Here is a 14,537-nt window from a genome sequence, read left to right as displayed (position 1 = left end):
GATGTGACGACGATTTTCTTTGTTTGTTTTTATATTTAATGGGGAGATTTATGAGAATAACAAATTGTATCTGATTTTGCCACAACTTGTCACTGAGCCTTATAGTCAGATGCAGTAGTAGATGTGTAAAGTTGAGATAGGACGAACCATTTTCATTGATTTGTATGGATATTAACAGTAGTCCCTATGACAGTTGGTACACCGAATATGCAATCCAGGGTCAGTCACTGACCACATGGGCTTAATGTACACCTCTGTCCGTGAATACACCGGAAATGACTGCTGACCCCTTTCTGCACCTGTGCTGGGTACTTGCCTATTATTCCATCCATACATGAGTAATTACCTATCTCCCCTTTCCCCCTCCTTTTTCCCTTCATTTATGTTTATTGTAATCTGTTTGTTTGAGAAAAAAATGCAAATAAATATATTAAAAAAAAAAAAAAAAAGATTGTTTTAGATCTGTGTAGAGATGAATTCACACTAATTACTCCTGTTGTTTTAGTGGGTGATTTCAACCTATACCCTTGTAAGATGAGAGACTGACCTTTTTGGCTTCGGGATAGACTGGTTTTTAGTGGATGCTCCCCACATAGAACATTCAATGGAAGGAGAATTTCTTATTATAATCCTGAATGAATTTATTTTGGAGTGCATCTCCACAAAGAACCCAGCAGATTACTTCCTCTTACAACCTCCAACTTTCATCGGGAGAGGTCCATCTACAGCATTTGATTTTATCTTTTTTCTTCTCACTTTGTCTTGTCATTAACCCATTTATGGTTCTAAAGCAAGAGCCTTCCCCTTTTGATGGGTGAATTCTTAGCTCCCAAAGAACGGGGGTGTAGGCTGAAGTGGTTCAAAATAACCCCAGACACTTGCCATAGCAATCTGATTGCCTCTTATATTGCAGATTTTGAAAAGTGTCTCCATGACGGGTTCAGCGACGATGACATTTTAACCGCCTTTGGAACTATTTGTACCAAAGTGAGTTCTGCATTAATTAGTAAAGTCTCACAACTGCCTCTCCCTCACCCAAGATAATTTGATAGTAGATGCTCTTGGGCACATGGGGATTTAGGGAAGGTACTAAGAACGCATCCTAGGGTTATAAGTCGGATCACAATTTGTTGGCAGATCTATCAAAAGGGCTGTTAAGCAGAAGAAAAGAGTTTGAAAGCGGAAGCATGGGATCAACTCCTCCAGCTTGTGCACTCTCCTAGAGTGCTTCTTTCTGGGAAATTAACCTTTCTCGGTTTACACACGAATCCTGGCACACAGTATCCTTCCACATTTCGCTTGACAATTGTATTAAACATCTCAAATGAGTCTATAATTGCGTCTGCACCCATGCCCCTAATCAGGAATCAGGTCTGCTGGAGGGGACCTCACATATTGTCTTCTTTTTTGAGAAAGTGTCTGAGGCCCTTGTTTGGCTAGCGAAGAGTCAGAATGTAGTCCAGTCTGGATGGAGTGCCGGTCAATATGTATCTATTAAAACTCTCTTTATGGGCCCCATTACTTACTCAGGTCCTGAATACCACTGTTAGAAAGGGTCTACCCATCTCTTGGTCACAGTCTATTTTAGTGCCAGTTTTTAAAAAGGGGAATAAAGGGGATCCACAATGTAATAAATCTATTTTGTTAATTGACTCAGTAGTTAAAGTGATTGGCTGGCTGGTTTTGACCATGCTTTCATCTTGAGCGGAACACAACAGGATCATCTCAAACCTGCAATATGGTTTTAAGCCCAGACAAAGAACCCTGGACTAATGTTTGAACCTACACCTAGTTATAAACAAATATGTTGTTGCCAAGCAGGGGAGATTACGTACGGCTTTCATGGACCTCACACCCGCATTCAATCGAGTCAATACTGTCAGACTCTGGTCCTTGTTGATATCCATAAAAGTGGATATCGATATTGCTAAGTGACCTGGTCAAGGATATGGCCTCTAGTATAAGAAACAACATGAATGATGATGTATCGTGAGTTTTGGGGTTTAGAGAGGGGTTAGATAGGGGTGTATCCTCACTCCTTTTTTTGTGCACGATATATATCAACCAGCTAGAAACGTTTTCACTTCAGGACCCTTAGGACCTACCTATAGTGGGCGGCAGGCCATTGGCGTTCCTTTATGGTTTACACCACAGTGTGGTCCTGTTAGCCCGCATATATATTGGTTTTCAAAGGTTTGTTGCAATCCTTTGAATAATTTATGTCCTCACTGGATCTTTCTAGAAATTCTAATACATCTCATATCATGGCCCCAAATCCACTAAACCTTGTCAGCATTTTATTTTGGGCTGTGAAATAATGAGAGTGCCTGTGTTTACCTATTTGGTGCTTTAATCTGACCAAAAAGAATTTGTTTGTCTATCAAAAAGCTCTCGTTGATTAGATGCATTTCAGCAGTCTTCGATTTTGCATCTAGACTGAGCACTAAACCATTCCCTTCGATGCTTAAGATTGATCAAGCCAAATGCATCTCAGCCTTTGCTTATGGAAGTGACCTCTGGCGCTACATTGACACTCACATTCTGCAAACTGTGGAGAATTATTTTCTGTGGCATCTCTCTCTCCCACGGGAATCAGTCATTACAACTTGGTTAACCACGCATGACCATTACCACGCATTCTTCACAACAAACATGCCTTTAGCATGCATGTCCGTTACAACTAATCATTTACCACAAATATGCCTTTACCATGCATGTCTTTACTACGAAATCGGACCTGCGTGTTAAAGGCATGTTCTTTGCAAATGATGCATGGCAATGGTCATGTGTATTATGACAGCAGCAGGGGGCAGTTTTAGGGTTCAGGGCTAGGAAAACTGGGTTGATGCAGGAGCGGTTTTAGGGCCTGGAAATGGGGCTGCATGAGTGGGCGAATTTCAGGGCTCAGGGACAGGAAAAGGGAACAATGCCGGGCATTTGGCAATTTGCTGACTGTTAAACAAAATAAATGCCCTCTATTTATACATGTACAAGTGTGCTTACAGCTTACAATTTACACACCCACAGTTGCGATAGAGAACCTCAGGTGGGGGACTAGCGAGTGGTCAATGGTCCTAGTGGTGAAGGTTAGGGCGGGTGCCCATCCCCGATACCTGACGGGAAACACCGTCCCAGCTTACGGAAGGCCTGCGGAGAGTTTAGGCTTCGACTCTGCCTATCGCCACCTCATTGGAGGATATGCAGGCAGAAAGTGCGCACAGGCCCACGGCAGCAGTCCCTCCCCTTTTGTGACCACCCTTACGGACCTACGAAATGGACAACTCGCACCATCCAACTGGCACAGATAGGTAAACACAGTCAGAGACTATCAACCATGATTGTGTGCACTGGTGTATATTTTTTGTTTGCATATGTATTTACCAACCATGCCTTTACCTCGAAATTTTCATAGCAAAGGCATGGGTGGTAAAGCTATATGCGTGGTAAAAATGTTCGTTGTCAATGCTTGCATGGTAATGATGCATGAGTGGTATTGACAGCGAAGTAAAGGCATGCATGGTAGTTGCACATGTTCCGTCATGCAACCTAATAAGGTTATATAATAGAAATGTGTTTGTAACTAAATAGTCTAAGCAAAGATGATCAAACTAGAAGTAAATTAATCAGTGCTCTGTGTTTACCATTTTCCAGTATCTAGAATGAAATTTTTAAAGTTTGTATAGTTGTGAAAAAGATTACACTTGCCTGCTTCGTGTGGCTAGATGCAAGGGGTCAAGCTACGAGAGAGGGACCCTGAATAGTTTAAATTTGTGATGAAGAAATCAGGGAAATTAAATTATAAACAAAACTAAACTAAACTTCCTACACGTAAGTGCTTCAATAATAGGCAATATGTCCATAGGATAAATCCAGCCCAATGACCAACAGTGTACACTGTTGGTCATTGGGCTGGATTTATCCTATGGATATATTGCCTATTATTGAAGCACTTATGTGTAGGAAGTTTAGTTTTGTTTAGCTAGATGCAAGGGGAACACTCTTTATATGAGACACCAAAATGAGGTATATCGTGCAAAGAGTCCAGGGTTTCCCTATTGAGTGGACAGGGGCTTGCGCAAGCAATCCCAAGGTGCTCGTCTAAGGGGTAGTGTGGTCGAGCAGTCTTAGGATTATCAGAGAGGAGTGTTAGACGTCTTCAAATGCACACAGTAGTCAGTAAATAATGCACATGACTCAATAAGGAGAGCCACACCAATCTATAAAAAGAACCCATATCTTTATATATGTTTAGGCACCAGAATCAATACAATCAGGTAAGTACGTTTTTCAACAGGATACTTTATATTTTTAAAAGCCGATACTGCATTTTACCAGAAGCTGCAACATTATCCTATGGGAAAAAAAACAAGTACAGCATTCAGGTACAGTACAGCGACTACGAGATCCCTCTCCAGAACTTAAGATGAGTTTTGGGCAAGGCCCAAGGCAGCACCAGCAGGTCACCTACGGGGGCACTAGGGCAGCCGGGTGCAGTGTTGCAATACAGCGTAGGTTGCCCAATGTTAGTCTATGGGGATCAGATTTAAACATTTAGGCAGCAGCCTGTTCCCCTAAGCACTTTCAGCCTCATAAACAACAGCCATGGCTACAAATACTAGCTACTGAATGCTGATAGGACCTTCTCCTTGCACAAGAGTTGAAAATCGCTATGGTACACCTTGGTCCACTGTATGTTATGGGGCACTTGCATTCAGGCTGCCAAATAAAAGGACATTGATAGATGCCATTACCATATTAGAATGCGAATGACCCCTGAGAACAGTGTACACCAACTGGTCCCAATTAGACCAGAGCACCTTGCTGGGACCGTTATGAGAAGGAAATCCTTTGCTATCCACTTGCTTCATAACACCTGATTTGTGACAGAACCTTTTCAAGCCTTGCTGCCTTGAACCTACGAGAACACTGAATTTGGAGATGATACATGGCATTGCATCCTAAAGATGTACTAATACCTGGCTTTATCAGAAAAGATTTAATTGAACTTACGGATGTGAACATTGGAAGCATATTTCCCAGGTCTTTGAGGTGCCCTTCAGATATTTGTAAAAGTGTATATCACTGGGAATAACACAGTTAAGAGGTTCTGGGTCATGTTTATTGCCCTATCTCACTCTTTGAGACTGTACAGAAAATAGGAGTGCCAGAATTACAGATCAAGGGCCAGATTACCAACCTATTTTGTGGTTCCAAAAATTCTGATATACAAAATCAGAGTGTTTGTGACAACAAAAAATCTTTTTTGTTATGTACAAAAGTCCATTTTAGACGTTGGTAAACTTTTACCAACTCCTAAAATGGGATTTTGAACGGTTACATAATTTGAAAAGGGCGGGTTGTGGGTGTCCCTTACAAATTCTGATTTGGTACCATATACTATATGTATCAATGGTTTGCTACCTGAATTCCATTCGCAAACCATTGAAAAGTTATCTACTCTCAAGTTGAAGTTGTACATGGCTCGCAGAAGGAGTGTGGCCCCCTTTTGACTCATTTACTTTTTTGTTAATTGGGACAAAACTTTCAGGGGGAGTAGGAAGTGGTCCTGGAGGCCATTTGCAACTCTCATTGAAGCTTTTAAAAAACAAAACATTTAAAAAAGCAGAAAAGCAGGCCATTTTCTTTAAGGAAATCGGGCTGTTTTTTAAAAATGTTCTCTCCATTGAAAAACAATCACTGACATGGTGATCTGCTGACCCATGCAGCCAACCATCATTGTGATTGTGGCCATTCATAATTTGGGACCTACCTAATGACTACTAATTATGTCGGTCAGATTGCCACCCACTTTGATTTTCTAATTTTGCAAACCAAACTTTTAGTACATAAGTCATCTCACAAAATACTTTTCTGATTGCAAAAAGACTTGTTGCAAATTGCAGTTGCTTTTTGTAACCAGAACAATGGTACATCTGACCTATCTTCCAAATCAAACTTTGAGATCAAGTTTTTTGGGGTGTATCCTGAACTAAGAAAAGCATGTTTGGATTGAGAATGCTGCATGGCAGAATGTGGTGGAATAAGGATCTGGTGGCCGTTTGAAAGAGGGATAATTTTGGAAATTTTGAAAGAAACCCTTAAAACTGGCATGCCTGTTTAATTTTTCTCTGTCTGCAATGGCATGCCAGCATCTGGACTGAGTTTTGCTTTAAGCACTAAAGAAGCACTACTACTCAGTCAGTCAGTCAAAAAAAGTCTTTATTCGATTCGCATCATAAAAGACATACTACACATATTAGGCAATTCGACTAAAATTGAATTCATATACAAAACAAGACAGACTGTAAAACCTTTTAAATGTTACATAAAATGGTAGATTAAAAAATAATCGCAGGATATTAAAAAATACAATAAAGTGCAATTAGGGACGCGCCATTTGGCCCAAGGACCAAAATAAATGCTAATTATTGACAGCTTAATAGCACAGATCACGACTTGAGTTTCCTAGCCCTAAGGATCCATGCCCAACTGATAAATTTAGCAACACCAATTACTATGGGTTTTGAGGTATCTGTTTTCAGGATTCTACTAGCAACCTGTGCAGAACGGGTGCTCATTAGTCTGCAAACAGGTCGAAGCCAGATACGTCTAGGGAGTTGGTAAATTGGGAAACAAAAAAGGAAGTGATCCATAGTTTTTCAGTCATGTCTACACAAAAGGGGCATTTGTCACTACCAAGAGGACTCCAACTTTTGGTGAGTCCTCGCAGTGGTAGAGCGCCCACTCTAAACTGGTGATACAGTTTACGATCAAGAACTTTCAAAATAGTATCCCAGTAGCTTTCGTAGACAGAGTCGTCCTTATAAACTAGGAAAGTAACAGTCATCGTGGAACCTATAAGGGAAGCACATCTCCTATTCTTAATATAACTCCAGTACGTATCCTTAAGGACCTTTTTTGCCGGGAAGACTACTGTATCAGGGTTAGTCCATAAATCACGCATCCCAAGATCAAACAACAAAGTTTTGATGCTAGACAACCAGGGAATCCTATACGACCCCTCCATTCCTTTGATCTCCAGGAGGGCTTTTGCATAGTTAATTAGTTCAGGAGTCGTCCACAAACGACGCCAAAACGCCAGGGGTCTGTACCCTTCCCAGTCCTCTATAGGCCGAATTCCCAGGTCATACAATAGGGGGATACGCGGGGTGGATTGGGGGAGCCTGATAGCTGACCGGAGGAATTTATTCTGGGCGGTCATCAATTTAGACAAGTTGTTAAAACCCCAGATCTCAGCTCCATATAAAATTGCAGGTAAAATCTTGGAGCCATAGATCTTCATAAGTGGAGCTATTGGTCTTGTTAAAGAGTGCTTGTGCTCTTTCAGCAAAGCTCCTCCCAATTGAGCATGTTTAAGAGCGAGAAGATCCAGCTGGTGGGACCAGCTGCATGTCTCGCTAAAGGTGACCCCAAGATAGGTAAACACTGCCGTTTGGGATAAGTTGACACCACCCAGACACACCTCCGCCTTAACCCGCCGGGGGCCGCGAAAAACCATGAACTTGGTCTTCCCAACGTTTATCTCCAACTCATGCTCGCGACAGAAGATCTCGAAGCGAGACAGGGCCAGCTGCAAACCCTGCCTCGTCTTCGAGATCAAAAGGTTGTCATCCGCGAACATGAGCAGGGGAATTTTCATTCCTGCCAGGGTAGGTGCATCAGTAGGGCTATTTGAGAAATAATTTACAACCCCATTGATAAAAAGTGAAAACAAGGTGGGAGCGAGTACACACCCTTGTCGAACACCTTTAGATACTTTGAATCTATCAGTCAGCTCCCCGGGTTTACCCCATCGGACACGGGCGTACGTGTTTTCATGAATGGTGACCAAAAAAGAGACCAGTTCTTTTGGCATGCCTATATCCGAGAGTACTTTCCATAGCTTGTCCCTCGGCACAAGGTCAAACGCAGACCTTAGGTCTACGAAGGCCGCATACAACTTGCCTCCCCCCAGAAAAACGACCTTCCAGTACAGAAGTACTACCCTAAATACTTGGTCCAGGGTCCCAGTGTGTGATCGAAACCCTGCCTGAAGGGGAGACAACACATCAGAGTCAGACATCCAAATTTGGATACGACCCAGAACAAGGCGGGCAATCATTTTTTGTACTGCGTCTATTAAGCTAATAGGTCTATAATTGCCCGGGGCAGAGCGATCGCCTTTCTTATAGATCGGTAATATCTCTGCCCCGAGCCATGAGTCAGGGACAGCAGCACCACCCGCAAGGGCATTAGCCAGCAGGGTCAGGTATGGAATCCATGCATCTTGCTCCTGAATAAATAAATCGGCAGGAATACAGTCAGGTCCTGGGGCCTTACCACTCTTGATCGATCGTAAGACTAACTTAACTTCACCCAAGGAGAATTTTAGTGTGTTTTCAACACCTGGAGGACAAGAGAACTGCTTGTCCGTCGAAGTGCCAACCTTAAACTGTTCCTCAAAATACGCTACCCACTGTTGTGGTTCTACTTGGTTAGAGGGGCGGATATCAGAGGGGGCATTACCCCATTTGAGGAGATGCCAAAATTGGATCATGTTACGGTCGTGGCAAGCCTGATATAGATCCCTCCAACGATCTTCATCCCAGTTTTGCTTGGCCTTAGATTGGGCCGTTTTATAATCAAGTCTACATTTTTGGATGGTAGAAAGAGAGCCGGATTTAATGGCCACTTTCAAAGCACTTAGGGCCACTCTACAATCCTTGTTGAGCCACGTACATGGTCTCAACTCTTTACCCCTGCCAGTGGCGGGAAGACTTTTCACAAAAAAGGATTTGAGCTCGGCAAAGAGTTTGTTATGGGTGTCCCGGAAATTATCCTTGATTGAATTTTGAGATTCCATTTGGTTAAGTGAGGCCAGGGTATTATTAATTAGTTTTCTGATGGCCACACGTGAGGATTCGCAAGTGGCGATTTTCGGCTATCTCACCCTTCTGAGATCATTAGTAAGGATGACGTCTATGGGGGAACAGCCATCTGAGAGGGTGGGGGAGGCTGCAAAGCTATTATCCTTGATGCTCAGTGCAAGGGGATTGTGGTCGCTCTCGATTCTACTTACTACTACCATGTCATCTATGAGCGGCCACAACTCCAAACTGACTAATATATAGTCAATTCGGCTCCCTGATCTACCATTGTTTACCCCATCGGACACGGGCTTACGTGTTTTCATGAATGGTGACCAAAAAAGAGACCAGTTCTTTTGGCATGCCTATATCCGAGAGTAGTTTCCATAGCTTGTCCCTCGGCACAAGGTCAAACGCAGACCTTAGGTCTACGAAGGCCGCATACAACTTGCCTCCCCCCAGAAAAACGACCTTCCAGTACAGAAGTACTACCCTAAATACTTGGTCCAGGGTCCCAGTGTGTGATCGAAACCCTGCCTGAAGGGGAGACAACACATCAGAGTCAGACATCCAAATTTGGATACGACCCAGAACAAGGCGGGCAATAATTTTTTGTACTGCGTCTATTAAGCTAATAGGTCTATAATTGCCCGGGGCAGAGCGATCGTCTTTCTTATAGATCGGTAATATCTCTGCCCCGAGCCATGAGTCAGGGACAGCAGCACCACCCGCAAGGGCATTAGCCAGCAGGGTCAGGTATGGAATCCATGCATCTTGCTCCTGAATAAATAAATCGGCAGGAATACAGTCAGGTCCTGGAGCCTTGCCACTCTTGATCGATTGTAAGACTAACTTAACTTCACCCGAGGAGAATTTGAGTGTGTTTTCAACACCTGGAGGACAAGAGAACTGCTTCTCCGTCAAAGTGCCAACCTTAAACTGTTCCTCAAAATACGCTACCCACTGTTGTGGTTCTACTTGGTTAGAGGGGCGGATATCAGAGGGGGCATTACCCCATTTGAGGAGATGCCTGATTCTGATTTGGTACCATATACTATATGTATCAATGGTTTGCTACCTGAATCCCATTCGCAAACCATTGAAAAGTTATCTACTCTCAAGTTGAAGTTGTAAATGGCTCGCAGAAGGAGTGTGGCCCCCTTTTGACTCATTTACTTTTTTGTTAATTGGGACAAAACTTTCAGGGGGAGTAGGAAGTGGTCCTGGAGGCCATTGGCAACTCTCATTGAAGCTTTTAAAAAACAAAACATTTAAAAAAGCAGAAAAGCAGGCCATTTTCTTTAAGGAAATCGGGCTGTTTTTTAAAAATGTTCTCTCCATTGAAAAACAATCACTGACATGGTGATCTGCTGACCCATGCAGCCAACCATCATTGTGATTGTGGCCATTCATAATTTGGGACCTACCTAATGACTACTAATTATGTCGGTCAGATTGCCACCCACTTTGATTTTCTAATTTTGCAAACCAAACTTTTAGTACATAAGTCATCTCACAAAATACTTTTCTGATTGCAAAAAGACTTGTTGCAAATTGCAGTTGCTTTTTGTAACCAGAACAATGGTACATCTGACCTATCTTCCAAATCAAACTTTGAGATCAAGTTTTTTGGGGTGTATCCTGAACTAAGAAAAGCATGTTTGGATTGAGAATGCTGCATGGCAGAATGTGGTGGAATAAGGATCTGGTGGCCGTTTGAAAGAGGGATAATTTTGGAAATTTTAAAAGAAACCCTTAAAACTGGCATGCCTGTTTAATTTTTCTCTGTCTGCAATGGCATGCCAGCATCTGGACTGAGTTTTGCTTTAAGCACTAAAGAAGCACTACTACTCAGTTCTGGACTGGCACAGCATTAATTTTCTGTTTTAAACACCAGCACAAAAAAGAAATTATTAAAAAACTATAAGAAAACAATGTGAACCACATCTCGCTTCATCTAACAGCGGATAGTCTCTTTCCAATGTCCAGCATTTCCCTACTCAAATCTCCTCTTTTTTTCCCTCAAACTATCTTTATTGATTTTTTGGGGTATAAAGTTTAAGTAATGCAGCATGATATGGCAGAAGACCACAATCGAAACAGAGATGCTAAAACAAAGTACAGAGTCAAACGGAGTGGTTGCCAATGTAAAAACATGTTGACGGATTGCCTGTGTACAATATTGTCATGTAACAGATTATATGAGTGCCTCAAATACCCCCTCCCCCCAATATCACTGAATAAAGGAAAACAAGTTACTGAAGTACATGCATGTACAGAGTGTATAAATTAGTAGCTGGCTTGTGGCAGATAGGGTTTGTGCAGAGAGAGGTCCCCGCCAATCTGCCAATAGATCTGGAGCAGAGACCACACCTATAGTGTGAGGACTCAGGTCTGGAATAGGTGGAGTGCCCATGTACATGTGGGGCAGAAGGACAGAAGAAGGCTGACAGATAAATATTTCACCAGAGGCCCCCAGACATAGTCAAAGCTTTTCTGGGAGTCCGTGAGGATATCGGTCATACGTTCCATGGTAACACCCTGCCAGAAGCAAGCGTGCCATTGTGACAATGATGGGACTGTAGGTTTCTTCCAGGCTGCTGCCAATGCCATCTTAATTGCACCCAGGCCCAGCCTGATTCTTAAGGGCAGCATCACGTATTCCCAGAAGTACAAACTCCAGTGTATGAGGCAAGGGATAGCCCAAAAGTTCTTGCATTTGCACTAAAATCGCAGCCCAGTAAGGCCGAATCGTGGGACAGTTTCACCAGATGTGGCAAAAGCCACCCAAAAGACCACAACTCATCCAACATCTATCCGATGTCTCCTGGTATATTTTGTGCAGTTAGTGGGGTGTAGGTACCAATTGTAGAGACTTTTATAGTGGGCTTCTCCAGATCCCCAATAACATCCTTTCTTTTGTAATATGGATTGAGATCCCTGTGACCTCTGACAAAAACAAATCTATTTGTTTTAATAGTGAGAGCGCGATACAATCAAAGAATACATGCACAATATCAGCTCTATCCATACTGCATCTAAAACACTTCCCGTCATTATTTCCACCCTACTTCATCATCTTCTTTGGTATATGATATAAATCAAATATGATCTTGAAGTGTTGTGTTTTCAAGCTCGGTGACAACAATATCCTCCCGGCAGTATCGATAGAGCTCTGCATAAACTCGCCAACCTGCCCTAATCGTTCACCCCATTTACAATCTTGAGCAGCTAGGTCATCTGATTGTATCTCAATTAATATAGTGCCCCTATCCTTGCCCTCTTTCTAATTACCTCAATTATCGGTGACAACATAATACCCTCATACAAATGATGTTTAACTAGAAAATCACGAATTTGGAGATATTTAAATAAATCATGCTGTTGAAGTCCATAACTATCAGCTAGCCCTGCAAATGAAGATAATACTCCCTCATCAAATAAATCACCTTGCTGTCTAATCCCCTTAAGCCTCCAGCTCAGCATCTTATAGTCCCAAAATATAGCTGGAAACTTAACAGTTGAATTAAGCGGTGTATAATAGTTGATCTGTGGGATAGATAACTTTTCCCGTACCACTTTTCCATATCTTGTATGCTGCAATCATTACCTTGAACCGTGTTTTTTTATAATAGCTTGGCTCACAAAATGTTAATACATTTCTGGCTTCTTCCCCTATTAGCAACTGATATATGGAGGCAGCTTCTGCAACCGGCACATTTTCCCCTGTCAACAAAATCCGCATATTTTGCAGTAAACAAACATAATAATAAAAAAAGAAATTAGGGACCGACCACCCCTTCCTGTCAAGTGGTATCATCATAAATTTAAATGCTCTCCGCGCTTTTCGTTGTCCCCATATAAATCTATCCTATATTGATTGCACCCGCTGTAAATGTTTTTTTGTTAATTCCAATGGTACCGCCCTAAAGTAGTAAAGTATTTTGGGGAGGACAATCATTTTAAGCACATTACGTCTCCCCACCAATGTCAGATGGAGACACTCCAGCTGATCCAACTCCTGTTTAACCCCTGAAACTATGTTGCCCCAATTAACCTCTATCAAGTCTTGCAAAGACATTCTAATTGTAATGCCTAAATATCTAGCCTCCTTGGTTACACATGCCTCTCCCGGGCAGGCCTGTTTGGTGCATACAATCTAAGTTTTAAACGGGTTTAATTTATATCCGGAGACCACACCAAATTCTTGCTTGTGCTGGATCTGCCAAAGCTACAGCTATATCGTCTGCATAGGCTAGAACATGCACCTGGAATTGCCCGCAGTTCATAGATCTAATACGCTCGCTTTTTTCTAACATAATCACAAATGGATTAATATATAGAGCAAACATTAGCGGAGAGCAGGGGCATCCCTGTCTTGTTACCCTGCTAATATAAACTTGCTGTGATTCCCTACCCATAACACAAATCCTCGGACGTGGTGACTTATAAATGTTTTAATTGCACTAATGTAGCCCTGCCCAAACCCTATCCTGCGCATAATACCCCATATAAAAGCCGAAGAAACGCGATCAAATGATTTTTCTGCATCGAGAAATATCAGCCCAAGCCTTCTTTGATATACATTAGCATAATCTATAAGAGTAAAAACTCTATGAATGTGATTGATCGTACTTCTGCCAGGTATAATTCCATGCTGGGATAAAGAAACCAAGGGCTTAATGACTCTCGCCAGCCTATTAGCTAATGTCTTGGCATAAACTTTCCCATCAGCATTTAACAAGGATATTGGTCTATATGACCCAGGTATGTTCGGGGGCTTATTCTTTTTTTTTTTATAATACGACTATATTAGCCTTATCCCAAGATGGGGGCGGGTTCCCAGCCTGAGCTTCTTGAAAACAATTCAGCATGTCAATTTTCAATACATGAAATAGCAGGCGATATATCTTGAGCGGTAATTAATCCGGCCCTGCAGCTTTCCCATTTGCAAGCAACCCTAGTGCCTCCTCTAATTCCTCCATTGTTATTGGTTCATCTAATAACACTTGATCTTCTGGACTTAACTTATTCAAATCAAATTCTTGACAAGATTTCTCTATGTCACGTTCATCAGAGATAAAAATCATTAAAAAAAAAAACAGTATACCATCTTCTGTTTCAACCGTATTACCAGCCGCGTCAGTCATAGTCAATATTCTCTGTAAGGACTGCCTTATTCTTAATCGCTAAGCAAGACATCGACCCGTGGTTTCACCATATTCATATCTATCCTGTTTGTGGGTATTATATTGAAGGGCAATTTCCTTACACCAGATCGCATTTATTCTAGCCTTGGAACATGCTATCTTAGTATGTATATCCTTACCATCAAATCCCTGCATGAACGCCTGTATCAACTCCTGTTCTGCGTTCCTTAGCTCCCCCAAAAGTTGCTGCATAACAGTTTGTCCTTGTTTCTGTTTTGCCAGTCCAAAACTGAAGGTTTTTCCACTAATTCACGCTTTAAGGGTATCCCATACTATAGGACTGGAGGAAGATCCCCTATTAATCTCCCAAAATTGCCCAGTCCAGCTGAGCATATGTTCAATGAATGCTTTGTCTTTTAACAGTTTCCTATTAAATGTAAACACCCTTCCAGCCTTCATGTCTTAAGCTATGTAGATCTAATAATAATGGACCATGATCCGCTGTTATCCAAAGCCATAC

The 14,537-nt window shown here is 42.1% G+C and overlaps 1 protein-coding gene across 6 annotated transcripts in view; it reads left to right on the top strand.

Moving 5' to 3' along the window:
- MARCHF8 (membrane associated ring-CH-type finger 8) overlaps positions 1 to 14,537 on the top strand; it is a 697,693-nt gene that overhangs the window by 441,985 nt on the left and 241,171 nt on the right. The window lies entirely within an intron of this gene.

This window comes from Triturus cristatus, chromosome 1_2, assembly GCF_964204655.1.
Source record: "Triturus cristatus chromosome 1_2, aTriCri1.1, whole genome shotgun sequence".
In the NCBI taxonomy this organism is placed as follows: domain Eukaryota; kingdom Metazoa; phylum Chordata; class Amphibia; order Caudata; family Salamandridae; genus Triturus; species Triturus cristatus.
The sequence above is the reverse complement of the archived record's forward strand: the minus strand, read 5'-3'. Positions and strand labels throughout refer to the sequence as shown.